Source organism: Columba livia, chromosome 1 (genome assembly GCF_036013475.1).
Source record: "Columba livia isolate bColLiv1 breed racing homer chromosome 1, bColLiv1.pat.W.v2, whole genome shotgun sequence".
Taxonomy (NCBI): domain Eukaryota; kingdom Metazoa; phylum Chordata; class Aves; order Columbiformes; family Columbidae; genus Columba; species Columba livia.
In genome coordinates, this window is record NC_088602.1 from 24,184,500 (window position 1) to 24,201,228 (window position 16,729).

Sequence of the window (16,729 nt, forward strand, 5' to 3'; positions counted from 1 at the left end):
GACATGTCTACCACATGACTTGTGTCTGTGGGCATGGGAGGAACAAGTGATAGCATCAGCTGAGATAAGAGGGGAGAAGCCATTATCCTGGCAGCCTGGAGGTCAGAAGAAGAGGCAGCTGAGCAAACTCTGGCTCCAAGGGCCTAAAGCATCACAACCGGCACACCATGGATTATATTGGAATAACCACACACATGCCGCTCCCAGTGCTGAACTGCTTTCCTGCATCCTTCCCAGAGCAGTGTCGGGGTGACTCCAGTCCTCCATGGCAGCGGGGCTATGCCAGGGCTGCTCCATGTGCATCTGCCGGTCAAATGCACAATACAAATCCCTCGTGGAGATGAGCGCAGCCCAGCTGCCGTGGCATACAGAATGGCCTCCTCCAGTAAATAAACCAGCACAGCCTCCTGCAGGACGAGTCACTTTATCTCTGCCTTGCCCCAAGCTGGCAGGAGGAAATATGACCCAAGGCAGTGAGGTTTTAGCAGCCTGACAAGGTTCTGTGCTCAGATAAGCAGGCTGGGAGCAGTGTTAGGAGCTGCTGCTGTGCAGCTGAGAGGGTTACAGAAAGGAAGGTAAATTTAGGTCCACACCGAGTACTTCCATCTGAAAGATTTATTGCTTTGCCTGGTAGCTGTGCCCACAGAGAGAAATTAGACGCTATCACTGGAGACATGACTGCTCACTTTAAGAATAAGCTGGGCCCAGCTCATCCTTTCTGGGTTGTTCCAGATTTGCCTGAGGAACCTGTCAGAGAAAAAAAAAAAAAAAAAAAGAAAGGAAAAAAAAAAAACAACCCACAATATTTTTCTGTCACACACACCTGCTGGGGAAATTCTTTTCCCCACCTGATTTGGCTGCACAGTTCTGGATGCAAAACTGGGTGGGATGAGCGCTCTGCTCATGCCCTTGGTGGCCGCTGCTGCTGGTACCTCTGGCCTGGTGCCCCCCTGCACAGGAGGATGCACCCCACGGCACCCGGCATCGTATTCTGCACATCCAGCCTGCTTCCCTGTGGGTGTGCACATGTGTGAGCATCCGCTCCTGCCTTTCTGCTTCTCTTTGAAGTAATTTCTTACCTTACTAACCAATCTCAGCCACATGTGGCAGCAGGGCAAAGAATACCCAGGTAATCAGGTTTATACAAGTTCCGTAAAAAAAGGCTCCTAGGTAAGGCAGGATGCCTTCTGCACTGGGGAAAGCTGCACAAAAAGCTGGTGTCAGTGTGACATCAGGAAACCCAGGTGAGCAGGTTAATATCATGGGGGAGACTGTGATGACTCAAACATTCATAGAAAAAGCCTGGTTTTCCCTGATAAATTTGCTGAGAACTGGAAATCCCTGTGCATGCCATGTTCCCAGTCTGTTTCCAGGTCGGGAATTAAGCCAACTTTGCAGGCAAAGCCACAGGGACACCAGGGAGCTGTCAGCCCAGCCAATGATTTAATAAACCAAACACCACAAGAAGGGCCGGGCCGGGGCTGGGCACTCCGGCCGCCCTCACAGCAGCACGGCGTCACCTTGGCTTCGTGCTGACCCCAGCTCACATGCAGCTGTATGCCTGAGCCGCAGCAGCAGATGGAGCATCCTGCCACCCTGCTGACTGGCTTGTCGAGGGCTGGAGGGGCACGGGTCCAACAGGAGCAGTTTTATTTCCTGAACTGAAGAGGTTTTTCTCCTTTTGGAAAAGGACTATCAGCTTTTTCTGACCTTCTTCCAAGGGACAGATGTTTTTGCTCTTTCGCTCATTCACTGCTAAGGCTTCAGGCAATAGCTACCGCTATTTCTTTCAGGTTTTGGATTCAGTTCCACGGCAGCGGTCCCTGGCTGAGTTAGCCTGTTTAATTAGTTATTAAAATGGAAGCACTTTTTTTTCATCACATCTCCTACCACTCTGGAACAGGTCCACTAATAGTAGACACAACTCAGACAAGCATCTATTACTCTGCCTTGAATAGACTAAATAGTTTTGTCAAGTCAATCTTTCTCCTTTGGATTTGCCAGGCATCTGACTCCTTCACCTTTGGGAGGGTATGGCTGCCAAAAGCAGAGCAGCCAGGCTGGGCATGGTCCTCCATCACCCCAATGGCAGTGTTCCCACCCAGCATTACAAGAGGATATAGGGCTGCTCCATCTCATTGGGGTGATGGCTGGCTCTGAAAGCCTGATTAAGTGCCAGAGGTGTCTCGTGGCAGGATTTCCTGTTTACATTACCCTACACCTCGTTATTAGCATCACACCTCTGCCAAATGTGCATCCTTACACTGTAGCTCTGTGGAATGGGGCAGGAGGGGGTGGTTTGGGCAGGTGAGGCAGGAAAGCACTGGTGGTGATGGCTCCAGGCTGGGTGGAGAAAGAGGAGGAATAATGTGGGAGCAGCTGCACCACAACATTTGGGGACAACTCCCCACATTCCTCCTCTCCAGAAAGATCTTGGGTGGAGACAGGAGCCCACCACACATCTAATGCAGGGTTTGTTTTGGCATAAGGTGTCCAGGAGACAGGTATCAGCCAGGCAGGACAGGGGAAACCACATATGAACTCCAGCTCTGCTGTCAGCTCTATCAGTTTGCTCTGCTGTCAGCTCTATCAGCTTGCTCTGCTTGCTAAGAATGATTTTGGCTCCTGCTATAGAGCATATATCTTAACAGAGTGATGTCAGTGGCATATGTAGAGATACTGGAAGTGCCCAGGTTGCCTTCCTCAGGTGCTTTTTGCCCTTCCAGGTGTTTTACCCTTCCAGCATGCTCCTCTCTCAGGAGGAAGGTGCTTCAGGCTCTGTCCCATTCATGGAGCCTCAGCAGGGCTGGGTCATCCTGGTCCTACCATGCACTGCTCCACTGTGTCCCACATCAAATTAAACAACGACTTAGGAGTTGGCTTGGCAGCAAGGAATCAACCCCGGGTGCCTGACAGAAACAAATCAGCATTTCACTGCAGGATGCAAGTGTTGCAGATGCTCCAAGGCAGCATGAGGTAAGCCAAAACAGACAACAGGGTGAATATTTTGGTTTCTTGGCTTTGTGGCAGACTAGTAATTAGCCTGGCCTTTGCATTGGACTAGTGAGATGTCTCTAGACAACGTGACCCACACTCCTGAGTCCCCCTCTCAGGATGCATGGGGCAGTGCTTCATCCCAGCACGGCTTTAAGCCTTCTTCCTTTAGAGGAAAAGTGATGATTTCTGAGTCCTCAGCATCTATCTAACACTGTTCCCTTCCCTGGCAAGAGGTATTTCCTGGGCTGGGTTTTTCTCCTGGCAGACAAAAGATGGAAGGACACAGCTATGTGGCACCTTCAACTATCCAGTGTTCCCACCATGCATGGTGGGTAGTAGCTGAAACCTGGGATGTTAGGATTAGCTTTTCCAAGGCCCTTGGGAAAAGCTGAAGGTTTACTGCTGAAAAAGGTAAAGCTGTCAAAAGAGAGATTTTCTTGTCAGACATGAGTGTTTGCCACCACAAAGCTCCCTCCCTGGGAGACAAATTTGCTGCTTGTCTGATCTGAAGTAAAACTGCGTCCCCACTAAATGGCTTAACTAGTGCCTCTAGGAGAGAGGTGGAAAGCAGGGCACAACACCTCACCATTGCCACAACCATTACCCATTGGAAGTGGCATAATTTCACCAGGTGACGGAGCTGTGGACTATGCTAAAGTGATGGTGGGGCTCAGTACCTGCAGAAACTAAAATTTCAGGGCTGACTGTTACGCACACCCCTGAAGCTGCAAAGGCAGATGGGGTAAAGGTGGCATCCAGACTCTCACTCCTTAAAATGCTCATGGCCACAGTGCCAGTGGGTATGCACCTCTGTGGGTGCTGGGGTGATACCCTGGTCCTGAGCGGTGGGACATTTTACTGGGCCCAGCACCAGCATCACTGCTACATCCCAGGGCTGAACGCTGCCACTGGCCTGGCTGGCACTGAAGGTCTCTAACCCTGATAAGTGTGGGTTGTGCCTCTCTGGGTGCTGCTCATGGCCCCTGGGTCTCCTCCTCAGGCTATGCCAGCAAAAGCCACCCCCAGCCCAAGCTCTGGGGCTGGAGCTGCTATCGCAGGTAGGCAGGACATGTGGGGGACACCCTAAAGAGTGTTGGGGTGGTCAGGGTGAGGTATCTCCATCCTCCACCCTGACCAAGGTGCCATTACATCCTGGATTACTACAGCATGTGGTGCATGTGCTTTCTCAGCTGCCTTGGCAGCGTGCAGGGATGGGGTCTGAGCCCTGCGCCAGGTTGCACACCCTGGCATACAGCACGTGCCCGGGCAGTGCAGGTCGCAAAAGACAAGGTGGGAGGTCGATTCCTCATCCACTTTGAGCTTCCAGCTTGGGCAGGGTCTCTGCTTCTCATTACCTGAGAGCTGTCCTGAAGCCTCGCCAGTCCAGCTACACCATGGCAGTACTGCCAGAGACCTCCCATGCTGGAGGTGGCTGCAGGCAGCTCCACGGGCAGACAGACAGACAGACAGACCGCTGCTGTGCCGCAGAGCCAACCTCAAGATGTTTCCTGCCAGGCGGCCCTGTAGTTGCCTGTGTTTTACCATTACCCTTTGGTTGTGCCAGTGAGGTCCGTGCGTAGCTACAGGCTAAGCTCACCCCCTGTTTCCAGGCCAGACAGAGACCAGCGAGGGTGCAATACACCAGGCAAGAGCCTTTCTGGCTCCCTTAGGAAGGGACTAAATGGCTGTGGCAGCAGAAAAAGAGCTATCAGAGACCTGTGCCGATGCTGTATGGAGCACCAGGCTCTGGTCTCCCGCTCGCTGCAAGCCCAGAGCTGTCTACAGCTCCCTGCTAAGGAGGGCTCTGCTGAACCTGCCACCAGCCCTGGTCACTGCACTGCACGGGTGGCCTCAGCTCATCCACAGTGGCATTCCCTGCTGCAGAGAGCTCTGAGGAAAGCTGCTCAGGGGAGATGATGCTCAGGTGTGTCTGGAACTGAGCCCCAACACCGGTCCTGGCCAACCTCACATGGTGGGATGGCGGCAGTCCAACAAGCAGTGGCAGTGACAGCTGCTCTCTCTGCTGCTGGGGCTCTATGTTGCTCACCGCCACACTCTTTTTAACAGATTGCATCTACCTCCTCAAAATGAAGCCTTGGCAGGACGAAGCAGGCTTCCATTGGCATGCCTCACCACAGAGGAAGAGGAGCTGTGTCCACTACAAGCATTCTTCTGCTAAATTGATGGTTTACTGAGGTGTGTCATGAAATCACCACCGTGGCAGAGCTGGAGATGGGGAAAGTGCTGCAGTGTTTCTCCTTGCTTTGGGAGAACTGATGAAGGTCAATGTTGTTGCTTGGATGGTGAGGGTCACTTACAGTCCTTCCCCCATAGCAGCCATACTTTTGAAGAACATTTTGAAGGGTTAGGTGTCCCTATAAGGAGTACTTGTTTGCAGTTTTTGCAGTTTAAGATCTGAGGGAAAACTGGATTTAGATGGTGCTGTGCAAACAGAAAATAAAAAGTAATCAAAGTACTCAGAAAAACTGAGAAGTCAGCATTTTAAACCACTATTTTCATCCTTCAGAACATGTTTCTACCAGCATGGTATATGATATAGCAAATAGCTGGTCTAAGGTACACAAACACAATATATTATTGCTCTTGCTTAGCTGTACTTCAGCAGCATCCAAGTAAAGTTGCCTGTGCAGCTTTCACTTAACCTGTAGATTAGGAAAATTAATTACATGGTCACATACTAGAGATCTGCTGGGACCCTTGCTCCCATCTGTGACAGGAAAGATGACACTCCATTAACATGTTGGGGCTGTGCACAGGAAAGGGTACTGCCTGCAGGATCCCTGCCTGCATAACATAGTTGGGAAGGAAAAAAGGGGACTGAAAGGGGAGGAGGGACAGTGACTTGCTAAAGTGACCAGGAGCTGATGGCCCTGCCCAAGAACAGGGCTCTGGCCCTGCTGAACTTGTGAGGTTTCTAAGTAATGCCACCAGCCCATCAACCCAAAGGTGAACTGACCTCCCCATCTCCCAGACACCCAGAGAGCAGCGAGAGAGATGCATGGGTTTGAGGACTGGGCACACACAGCTGCACCAAAACATGCTCTGCACACTGGGCATACCCTGTCCTGAGCATCCCAGATGAGACAGGCAGGCTGACCCCAGCTCCCCCGCTGCAAAACTGAGAAGGGAGGCTTGCTCACACCTGCAAGGGGACAGAGGGGACAGCATTGTTAGTGACCGCAGGTTGCTGCCACAACGACAGCATCGCAGAAGCACCTGCAAGGAAATTAATCACTACAAAGCCTGTGCAGGGGTCACCTGGGTCCAAACAACCAAGCCACACACTCAAGGTGGATGGTAAAGGAAGAAAGAGGCTAAGCAAAGGAGGTGAAGGTCCCAGACAGAGTGACGGCTGGTGTAGGAGAAGATGCCAGACTGGAGCTGGGACCTGGGCTGATCATCACCACCAGCCACGCACAGCAGCACCACACCGGGAAGCCTGCTTCTCCTCTCCTGCCTCCTCCCGAAAACCCTCACCCAGCCCTGCGAACAAACTGGTGTGTCACAGTCAATTACAGACTGTCAACCCATGTCAACCCGAGGTGAGTGAGAATTGAGGCTCCACTGACACCTAGCATTTTTCTCATTTTTGACAGTCTGACTAATTTCAGACTAATTTGGTGTCTTCTTGTGTTCTGTCGTTTAGGGTTGGTTTTTATCATTATTACTATAATTACATTTGTGCATGTTTCTGTTTGATTAAACATCAAACAGTAAATACTCGTATGCAGTAGTCACAGCAAGAAGAAATCCAGGGGTTTGCTCTCCTGTGTCTAGCTGGCCTTGGAGCAAACAGCACTTGACTCAGAACCTTCACCTTAAAGGAATGCATGAAATCTGGAAATGAAAACCAGAGGCCTTTGGGTAAAGCCAGAAAACACAGTTTGCTCTTTGGCTCCGCTACGGCAATCAGGCATCTTCCTCTCTTTACTCACCTGCTGTTTGTTGCTTAACAGTTGTGTAAACATGTGACACATGAATATGGTCTAGAATATCTATGCAACCTTTTAGGATGCTTGAAATTGTCTTCAGATGCAGTAAGATACATGAGCACCACCACCAGCAATATTCAGTAAGGCACCTGCAGCATCGCTTGACAACGGCCAAAAATTGTCTTTTGGGGTAAGTTAGAATTCTTCATCCTGCATAACAGATCCAGCCCATTTCAGATGGTGCCACCTCAATTTGGGAAGTTATTAATATCTGTTAGCTGTGCTGCAACAATTCACTGTGATCACATTCATCAGATCTGTTTAAATGGAAATATTTTCTGGTGCAAGCAGGTAAGCCAAGGGCACACGTGTAGGTTAGTGCCACTGGGTTTAAGGTGGTGGTGATGACATTTTGGTGATGAGTGACCACATCTGGCTTATCAAGCAACAGCAGAGAAAGGAGGTGAAAGGGCACAAGGGTGGAAACGCCAAAGCCCCCTCCATGTGAAAGCCCTGGTCCTGGGGAGCGCACCCACCTACCCCTGCAGTCAGGAGTCGTGCGCCCGAGTCATGAGCTGAGCCAGGTGGGCCAGGGGGGCCGGGGTAACAAGAGGGCAGATGTAACAAGGGACGGCACGACAGAAGGAAGTAATTAAAGACGGAGGAGGCCCTCATCATGATTGCTGCCAGGGTGGAAATCATTCTGGGAGATGGCACACACCCATCAGCTGTCCCAGCCTCAAGCAGCTGGGTCCCTTAGCACTGTTTCGTTTTTTGATTTGTTCACATTTCTTCAAACCATTGGGAATGAGAGAACTGGACCTGAAGACCTCAGCTCACTTCTTTAAGGACCTGCAAGTGGGGTCTCCCACAGGGAGCATCCCAGACCAGGGCAGGTGGTGGCTGTCACCATCAGAAGGCATTGCAAGAGAAGGAGCGTTTGGGGGTACCTGGCTGCTTGTGAGAGGATGGGGTGGCTCTGAGGCCTGGCTGATGAGGGCAAACTGGCTTTGCCAGGTGGGGACAGCTCTGGCTTGGAACCATTTCAAATCTTACAGAAGCATTCCCTGGAGGAGATGTGTCTTGTTCTGCTCTGTGACTGGAGACATGACTTCCCTGCTCCCCCAGAGCAGAGGGGAGGGTCTCCAGACCTGGGATCCACAGGAGCTATTTTGGTTGATTAAACATGGCCACACTGTTTAATTTTTTTTATGCTTTTGTTCTGAGACACGTTTCTTCCCTGGCCGCTGCCCCATTACATCCCATGGCTGTTTTGTCTCCAGGATCGTCAGGCATTTCCTCGGGGTTTGACCCAGCCAAGCACTTAGGACACATGCTAAATCTGAAGCACATCAATAGGCTTACTCAAACCATGAAGTGCCTGGATCAGGGCCTGTTTGCACACAAGCACAGCCTTCTTCCGTGGCTGTCACAGGAAAGGCATCATTTTGCACCCCTTATTAGTTGAACATCAATTTGTAGCCTACCAGGAAGAGACAAAGAGGGACATCTCATGCCAGCTGCCCCGAGGAGGAATTTTAATCAAATGTGTCCATTTTGGACTGGTGTGACAGCTCAGGGGCAAAGAGAAACCCACTTCACTCCATGTTGCAGTGTGTGGTCACTGCTTGAAGGGCTTGGAGAGGACCACTCATGATCATTCGTGCACACATGCAGGCAGCAAATGTATGAACTCACCTATAAGAAAATATGCAAAGACATTAAACCCAGGAGCTTTTCATCACCCTGGTCAGACCAGTTGCTGCCTGACTAACAGGAGGCTAAGCCTATATTTAATGCAATTTATATAAATCAAGAGAGATCCCATGAAAGACAAGTAACCAACCTAATTGCTCTAGGGACAAATTCCATCTGACACACACATCTGATAACATCAATTACCTCCCAAATAGACTGATTCAAATGCTGTGGGTGTTTTTAAACGTGATAAACGTTATGGGAGGAGTCTGGGGCTGAGGCTGAAAACACACTGGCAAAGGCATGGACCTTTAAGGGACAACGTCCATCAGAGATCATGCACTCATGGCAACAGAGTCCCCAGCCTGGCCTGTTCACATCTCCCTGCACACCGCAGGTCAGAAAGAGCTTCCAGCGTTTTATAATAAACTTCAGACCTCTAGTAAAAAACAAATTCAAAGCTACACTGTGCTAAAGCACACTGCTGTGTCAAAACCTCCTGCAACAGCGGGGCACATGTTCAATAAAAAATGCTTAAGTCTGTGTGGACCCCTCTCCTCAAAAGGCTTCTTGAACAAACCCATCCTGCTCTCCAGCTGGGTGCTCAGGCGAGGCAGGCTCTTTCCAGTCAGCAGGTCAGCTGGAGGCCACGCACTACCAGAGGAAAAGTGGATGACACGACATCCATTACTATTCATCACCACTTACAGAGCAGATGTCTATGCTACTCCACTGCCAGACCAGCACCTCTGCACCCTCACATGCACCCCAGGAATGGTGGCTTTCTGTGGGGAGGTCTGCAAACTGCAGGAGAAGAGGGTCCAGGTGAGTTCAGCCAACTAGAGCAGCAGGTCTCAGCACCCGTGGTCTCGGGAGACTTTGTGCTCCTGTTGCTCAAGCCCATATTGCTGGTGTTGCTTCGCGGGACTGAACTTTCATGGCTGTGCCATGCAGGCACTTCTCCATCTGATGGCAGCCACTTCAACCTCCTCCCTGTGCCAAGGAGAGCATCCCCACTCTTGCAGGCACAGGATGGCTTGTGCCCAGGCCATGGTGAGGTGGCCTGGCCTCTGAGAGCTGGACCAGGCTTGGGGCCCCACACTGTGTCCCCAGGGTCATTAGGTGTAATTGTTGTTTTCCTGTGGTTTTCCACTTCAGAGGGTCTGAAATAATAAGAGGGCTGTGCCATAGCCTGCCACCAGTGGTGCCTTCTCACAGTAATGGGTGCCAAGGGTATGTTTTCCATGCCTTGAGGTGCATTGAAAGAGCTTTGGGGGGGCATCCGAGGACAGAGCTGCAAGAAAACAGCACTAGAGGACCATCAGGCTCGAGATGGCACAGCTAAGTGTGGGCTGTTTGTAGCAGGCTCCAGAGGCAAATTTCCTATAAATCAGCTGGGTGAAACTGGGGCCACTGGGATGTTAGCCATCATTTTGGTATGCATTTTAGGGCTCAGAGCAACTTCCAGTCTCTGTGCACCTTTGCAGCAGCTGTCCCATCCCAGTGAGTGTCTCAGTCCTGGGAGGAAAAAGGAGGTGTGAAAGGGGAGGAGGAGAAGCTGGGCAGGAGTTCAGAGAAGCTACTTGCAAAATAAGAAAGAATGAGGCATGATGAAAGTGAAAAGTAAATAAAATCACTGGAAAGCAGTAACCACAGGAGTCTGAAAGAAATCTTGTAAATCTTGGAAAGAAAGAGGACAGAGTCAGTCTTACGGCAGAAAGGAAGCCTGAGGCCTACAAAAGCTCTTTGCATGTCTGTGAGAAGTCGATACCAAAGCAAATGCATCACTGTTCCTACTCCTGCACTCAGAAACACTGTAGAAAAACACCTCACTGCAAGGAACAGCTGTAACTGAGGGACAGACAGACTTGAGCTGGGAAGGATCTACAGTTTCCAGCTTTTCCTAGGAGCTGAAGATCAGTCAGTGACAGGTGAAACACGGGAACAGAGGGAGAAGCATACGGAACTAACTGGTGCCGATTTGAAAGAACTAAAAATAAATCCTGGGGGAAGACCTCAGCGAGCAGCACATCTCCTGGGGACGCTGACTCAGGCAGAAGTGGCACGTTGCAAATGAATGGGGAGGCAATACTGTCCTGAGCAGAAATCTCATTACAGCTACTTAGCTATTCCTGCTAACCTGCCTCCTATTTACTGCCCCGAGGGCTTAAGCAAAGAACGTTAAGAATGAAATCAAGAAAGTAGAAATGCAGGCTGAATGTCTTTAAAAATCTCCCTGACGCAGTGGGATGAGCAGAGTGTGTCTGCAGAGATCTTTGCCATCACTATGAGCTGAGATGGAGCAGGAGCAGCTGCCGCCCTGCAGCAGCGACTCCTCCAGCCCCAGCCAAAACAGCCTGGGGATGCTTCCCTCCTGTCAGGCACCTCCAGGCTCCTGGTCCCCAGTGGATGGGAGAGCATGAGCCCCCCAAAGCACCCTGTGGGCAAGGATGTTCCTGCCAGCTGAGTTACCCCCCAGGCTGGATCAGTTCACCACTTGCCACTCACCCGTGCTAAGGGTGGGGAGCACCCTGCACGTCTCAGGGCTCAGGGTAGGGTTTCCTTGGGAAGCGGGGAACACCTCTCTGCCCTGCATCCCACTGCCTGGCGGAGGATGCATGATGGCTCGCAAGTCCCTGAGCAAAGGGGTGAGCCTGGGGCACTTTTTTTTACTGCTGTAGCCTCTTAGCTGCTCCCACATCCCTCAAAAGCATTGAGGCCCATGCAGGAGCAGCCGTGTTGTAGTGGTGAAACTTAAGCATGTGCTTGTCCAGCCAGCAGTTTATCATCTCTCACCCAACTCTTCTTCTGACCCTCTTCAAAAATAGAAAATTAGAAAATAAAAAAACCACTGGGGATCAGCCCTGCTAATGGAAGCAAAGCCTTCTCCACTTTCCCATCCCCACTGCTGTCCTCTGGGGCAGCGATACCTGCACCGAAACCCTCGGTGCTGGCACTCAGGCTGGTGGTGCAATTAGAGGCTGGAATGTGCTGTCTCTCCTGTAATTCTCTGCATTGGCACAGGCATCCATGTTGGTAATTATGCACATAGTGGGATCCACAGTGTTAAATGTAGCCGCTAGCATGAGCAAAGAGCCAAAAGAGCAAGGCTTTGCAAGAGCTCGGCTGAGTGAGAAATTTGGCACATGTTGAAAACTTCACACAATGTGTATTGGTGCCTCCCTATGGACGGCTGGTGGGAAATGACTGCAAATATCCACTTTTATTAACAAGAGTTGGGTAACACTGCATCCTTTTGCCAGGTGATGCTAAATAATGATGCAACTTCAAAACTCAGCTTATAGTCACAGTTGTCTGCTCTGTTCCCCATCTGTGTTCATGCCTTGGCATGGATGGATAGAGCATCTCTCACAGCACCTTTGAGAAATCCTTTGATCAGACCTAGAGGTCTTCAGGCAGTGAGAAAGAAACTGATGGAGCGGGGACTTTGTCCTGCTGCTTCTTGGTCATATGGAATAAATAAGTAAACTCAGGTTCTGGAGACCCACCACCCCCACCACCTGAGCAATGTGTGTGAGCTATCAGGACCAGCTCTGCCAGCTCAGCCAGCTGTTTTAAACGCAGACCACAGTAATCAACAGCATTGTCATCTGTGTGGTGGTGCTTGGGCTGGATGCTCTCTGACCACATGCCCGTAGCTGATGTTGTTCTGGTGCACTGAGCCTCCAGGCTCCCAAGTGCTTGCGGTGATGCAGGGTACGTGTAAAGGTACCAGCTTTCGCTGGTGTTCACCTGCAACGCAACACTGACTGCTGAACATACCAGCATCGCACTATCAATTCTCCTCTGTGACAAAAGAGATATGCTTTAAGAAATAGTATTTAAATGTGGTTTTTAATTTCTATTCAAGGGACACTGGATTTATATCCAGCTAAACCAGCCCAGGGTCAGATCTCCTCTGCTGGGAGCAGAAGCAGCTGCAGATGACATTGGAACATCAGAAAGCCCAGAAGCATAAATAGCATCCAGGGACACTGAAGCATCTGAGAATCGGCACCAAGCACCTTCGTCCCCCACCCTCTCTGTGCAGCACAGGTGCCCCAGCGCTTACGGCTCCAATTTTGTTCAGCCTTCAATGGATGACTGAGCCCGGGGAAGTTACCAGCCCACAGAAATACCATTTCTGCACACTTCTAGGAGCAGATGTGGCATCGCAGGGAAGCCTGGCTCATTCCAAAAGAACCCCGTTCGCTGCAGAGCAGCATGTCCACACTGGCTCGCTATTTTCTGTCAAATAACCAAGCGGGCAGTTGTATGGAAGGGAGACAGTAGAGGGCAGCTCCACCCTGCTTAACGCAGGAAATCATATTTGCAAGGAGCTGCAGTTGACGTGCTGCGTGCAGAGATGAGGCAGAGAGTGTTGCACACCGGGATCATGTAAACCACAGGGAAGATGGTGGCAGACACCAAATTCTGCCCTCACTTCCCACCCTCAGTGCCCCTGTGCAGTGCAGAGCCCACCAGCCCTCTCTGCAGGGTGACTTGTGATCTGAGTGACAAAAACTCTGTCGTCCATCCTATCTTCTGGGGCTGCTGGGGACTCAGCATGGTCCAGCTGCCAGCAAGGGCTCGATTTGGCCCTTGGGATGCCCCTGCTGAAGCTTCGCCTTTCTGCAGTTAAGGACGGGGTGGGCAGATGTCAACCCCCATGCCTGTGTGGGGTCCCAGACCCAAGGGTGGGTGACAGGGCAGCAGGGATGCCAGCCTCATCATGGCCCTGATGGGGATGGTTTGAACTCTTCTTGGAAAAAGTCCATGCAGCCCATGCTAAAAAATGGGTGAGCATCTTTCACCTTCCCTTGTGCGGTGGGTCCAACCCCCTGAGCAAGGGATGCTGCCCCATCCCTCTCAGTGCCCCCCACCCAAACACCCGCCACCACGTTGGAGTGAAGTGCCGAGCTGGAGCAGGATCACCCTGTGCATCACAGAGCCGCAAGGAAGGGCATGACCTTGTTAGAGATGTATTTTCTGCAAATCATACTTCAGTAAATAAATCAGAGGAACCCTGGCTCTAACAGAAACATCAGTGAAGAGGGTCACTGGCAGAAATTTTAGCCCAGAAATTATTTATAGCCTTTCTTTCCCAATAGCCAGGACCCAGATAATTTGTTAGGTGATCAGCACCCGTGTGCGGCAAACAAACTCAGACTGGAAGCTCCTGCTGGCTTCAGCAGTAATTTTGCCAGTTTCACAAAGGCAAATGTGGGCACATACTGTTGGGGTCCGTCTTCTGCCACAGCTGTTTTCTTTCTCCTCTTTCCTGAGGTCTGTTTCAGAATTTAAATCCTGATTTTCACCACGCTTTATCTGCATGTGTGATACTTCCTGGGAGGGTTTGACTCTCAAAGCAACCAGGCAGCAACCAGCAAACACAACCATCATGTTTCCATGTGCAACACCCGATCTGACTTCCCCAGCGATGGCGAAGGCTGGCAGAGGCACCTCACATTTCCACTCTGAAAAGTCAGCAGGGAAGAGGTCCCTAGAAGCATGAATAAACTTTGAAAAATAATTAACTGTTACAATTAATTTGGCAACCTCTGTTGCTGTTTTGCACCTTCAGGATAGAAAAACACTTGTATCTCATTCCATTGGTTCTCCACAGTGTTCATAAGAAAACATGGGAGAAGGAGATGCTGCTCATCCCAGAGGTGTTATGCACACCAGTGGGACCAGAAGCAGGTCACACACATGCTCCTGGCTCAGGCTCTGGCAGAGGAGCGTGGCCACGAGTAAGCCCAGGAGCAGCTCAGCATGAGGAGCTCACTCCGCTGCAACACTGTTGGGTCACCTGCAGTGACACAAGACCTTGGGAGGTGGAGCACGGCTTTTCCTAACAGAGAGCAGCATGATGTTTAAAATCCAGGACATGTATTTCTGCAGGAACATACATCCAGCATAATATTTGAGAAATGCTGAAAACGAGGGCTGTCATTTGGCTATTGCAGGATATCTCTGCAGACCTGCAGTGCATGGTGCTGCCCACCCTTGCCAGTTCACAGCGAGGCTGGACAAGGGTGCTGCAGCAGCACAGCTGTAGTGATGGTGCAGCTGAGGATGAGCAATCCCAGCCCAGTGTCCCCCTGGGACACCCCAGTCTTCAGTAAACTCAGGGCAGCATTTCTCAGAGTCACAGAGGGATTGAGGAGGGAAGGGACCTCTGGAGGCCATCTGGTCCAACCCTCCTTCTCAAGCAGAGCCACCTACAGCCTGTTTCTCAGGACCGTGTCCAGATGGCTTGTGAGTATCTCCAGGGACGTCAATTCTACAGCCTCTCAGGGCAATCTATGCCAGTACTTGGTCACCCTCACTGTGCCAAAGTGTTTCCTGATGTTCAGATGGAGCCTCCTGTTTCCATTTGTGCCCATCACCTTATATTCCGGGACAAGGACCTCTGGGGACCATAACATGGGCAGGCTTCTTCTGAGCAGTGCTGTCAGGATGTCTCATGTGGTATCGCACACATTGTAGTTACTCAGAAAGTAAAACAGAAAGGAAAGCGGGAGCCCTCTTTGGCAGATGGACCCACTGAAGATGCCCTTTCCCCTTGGCTGGTGAGAAGACATGCCCCATCCCTAAAGGGCTGCTGTGCCTGTCTCTGTTTCCCAGAGTCACAGCCCCAAATCCATTAACAGAGGTTTGTGCAGCTCAGGTTTACCCAAGGGCTCATGCTCTAGCCAGATCAGCTCCCTGCTGCTGTGCCTGAGCCCAAGGATCTGCTCATGGATTCTGCAAGGCAGGCGCTGCACAACTGGGGTGACCACTGTGGGGCAGCTGGGGCAACCAGATATCTCAAACATCAGTGTGTTTTTGGAGAAGGACCCAAAATCATCATTAGGCACTTACCAAACAAGCCTCGGGGGGGATGTAGAGGTTGGCTGAAATATTATAATCCCATCCCTGAGGCTGGCAAATCTCTGGAACCTCTCAGAGGCTCTCTACACATCCTTGAACCCAAGACAAAGTCCTCGCTGATGGTCCCCTGGTCACTGTACACCCACCAACCTCCTTGTTCGAGTACCCGCCTGCTGCTGCCATCTGATACACATTTTTATTTCACCATCCTTGAGTTTTTCTGTTTGTGCAATTGCCATAAGGCCCCGAGTCAGAGACCTTTGTGGTTTTAGAGGGGCTCTACACCTCAAGGACCAAGCTGCTTCTGCATGACCGTCACAGCCCACAGGCTGAGCAAAGAGCGAATCTCCATGAGTCATTAAGCTCCTCTCCCCAGAAGCAGTTTGCTCTCAGTTACATGTCAGAGGTGCACGCGTCTTCAGCAGAAGGCGGGAAAAGGAAGCTTTTAGCTCTCAAGTGTAAAACAACTGTTCAATAAATAGAATAATTTTTCAGCCACGAAAAAGCAGCATTTGAGTCACCAGCACCCTGGGGCTATTTTCTTGGCTATGCAACTGGTGGCGTGTTGAACACAGCAGCTCCCGAGTTTTGCTACGCGTGCTGCGGGTTTTTGCTTGAGCACTTCTGCTGCCTGTCTGGTTTGCTCTTAAATAAGCACAAGGCACAGGCCAGTGCTGGGGTAACACCTCAAATGGGGCAGCCCAAGCTCAGCCCTTCACAAGCACTCAGAGGAGATCTGCCGGGGAGACAGGGCAGAGAGATGGCTGAAGTTCGTTGGCATTGTCGCTTGCCCCTTGCAGTCTGCCTCTTTTTGTGAATCACTTTGCTACAAATTAATTAATACACTTGGAGCCTCAGCCCCTGCCAGGACCCATCCCCTGTCACCCTCCAAACCAGCTGGGGAGGCAGCAGTCAGTGGTGCTTCCCAAGAAAAAAGTTGCATTGGAATGAAGGTCCCAGGCCAGTACGTGCAACGTGTTTGGGTTCAGGCACCATTCACTTGATGGCATGGGCTGACTCGGCTGCCTTTGAAGTTACTGGCAGGATGATGTGCTTCACGGGATGATGGGTGGTTTGGGTGGTTTGCTCAGATGGCCAGTTTCATGTCACATAATGATGATTGTTTGCTGGGGTCTGATTCTGACCAGTTTAAGGCAAAGCTGGGCTTCTTATTTAGCATATGATCAGAGCTCTGCTCTTTTCCA

General features: G+C 50.9%; 1 long non-coding RNA gene across 3 annotated transcripts; it reads left to right on the forward strand.

Moving 5' to 3' along the window:
• Window positions 1-1,120: 1,120 nt before the first annotated feature.
• On the forward strand, window positions 1,121-14,156 carry LOC135578445 (uncharacterized). Of its 3 annotated transcripts, none has more exons than XR_010470046.1 (3): window positions 1,121-2,976; window positions 5,065-6,560; window positions 12,520-14,156. It is a non-coding gene; the product is annotated as an uncharacterized LOC135578445 (long non-coding RNA). The 3 variants fall into 3 exon arrangements; XR_010470047.1 differs by lacking the exon at window positions 12,520-14,156 and adding an exon at window positions 7,030-8,158; XR_010470045.1 differs by lacking the exon at window positions 12,520-14,156 and having other exon boundaries at window positions 5,065-8,158.
• The last annotated feature ends 2,573 nt before the right edge of the window (window positions 14,157-16,729 follow it).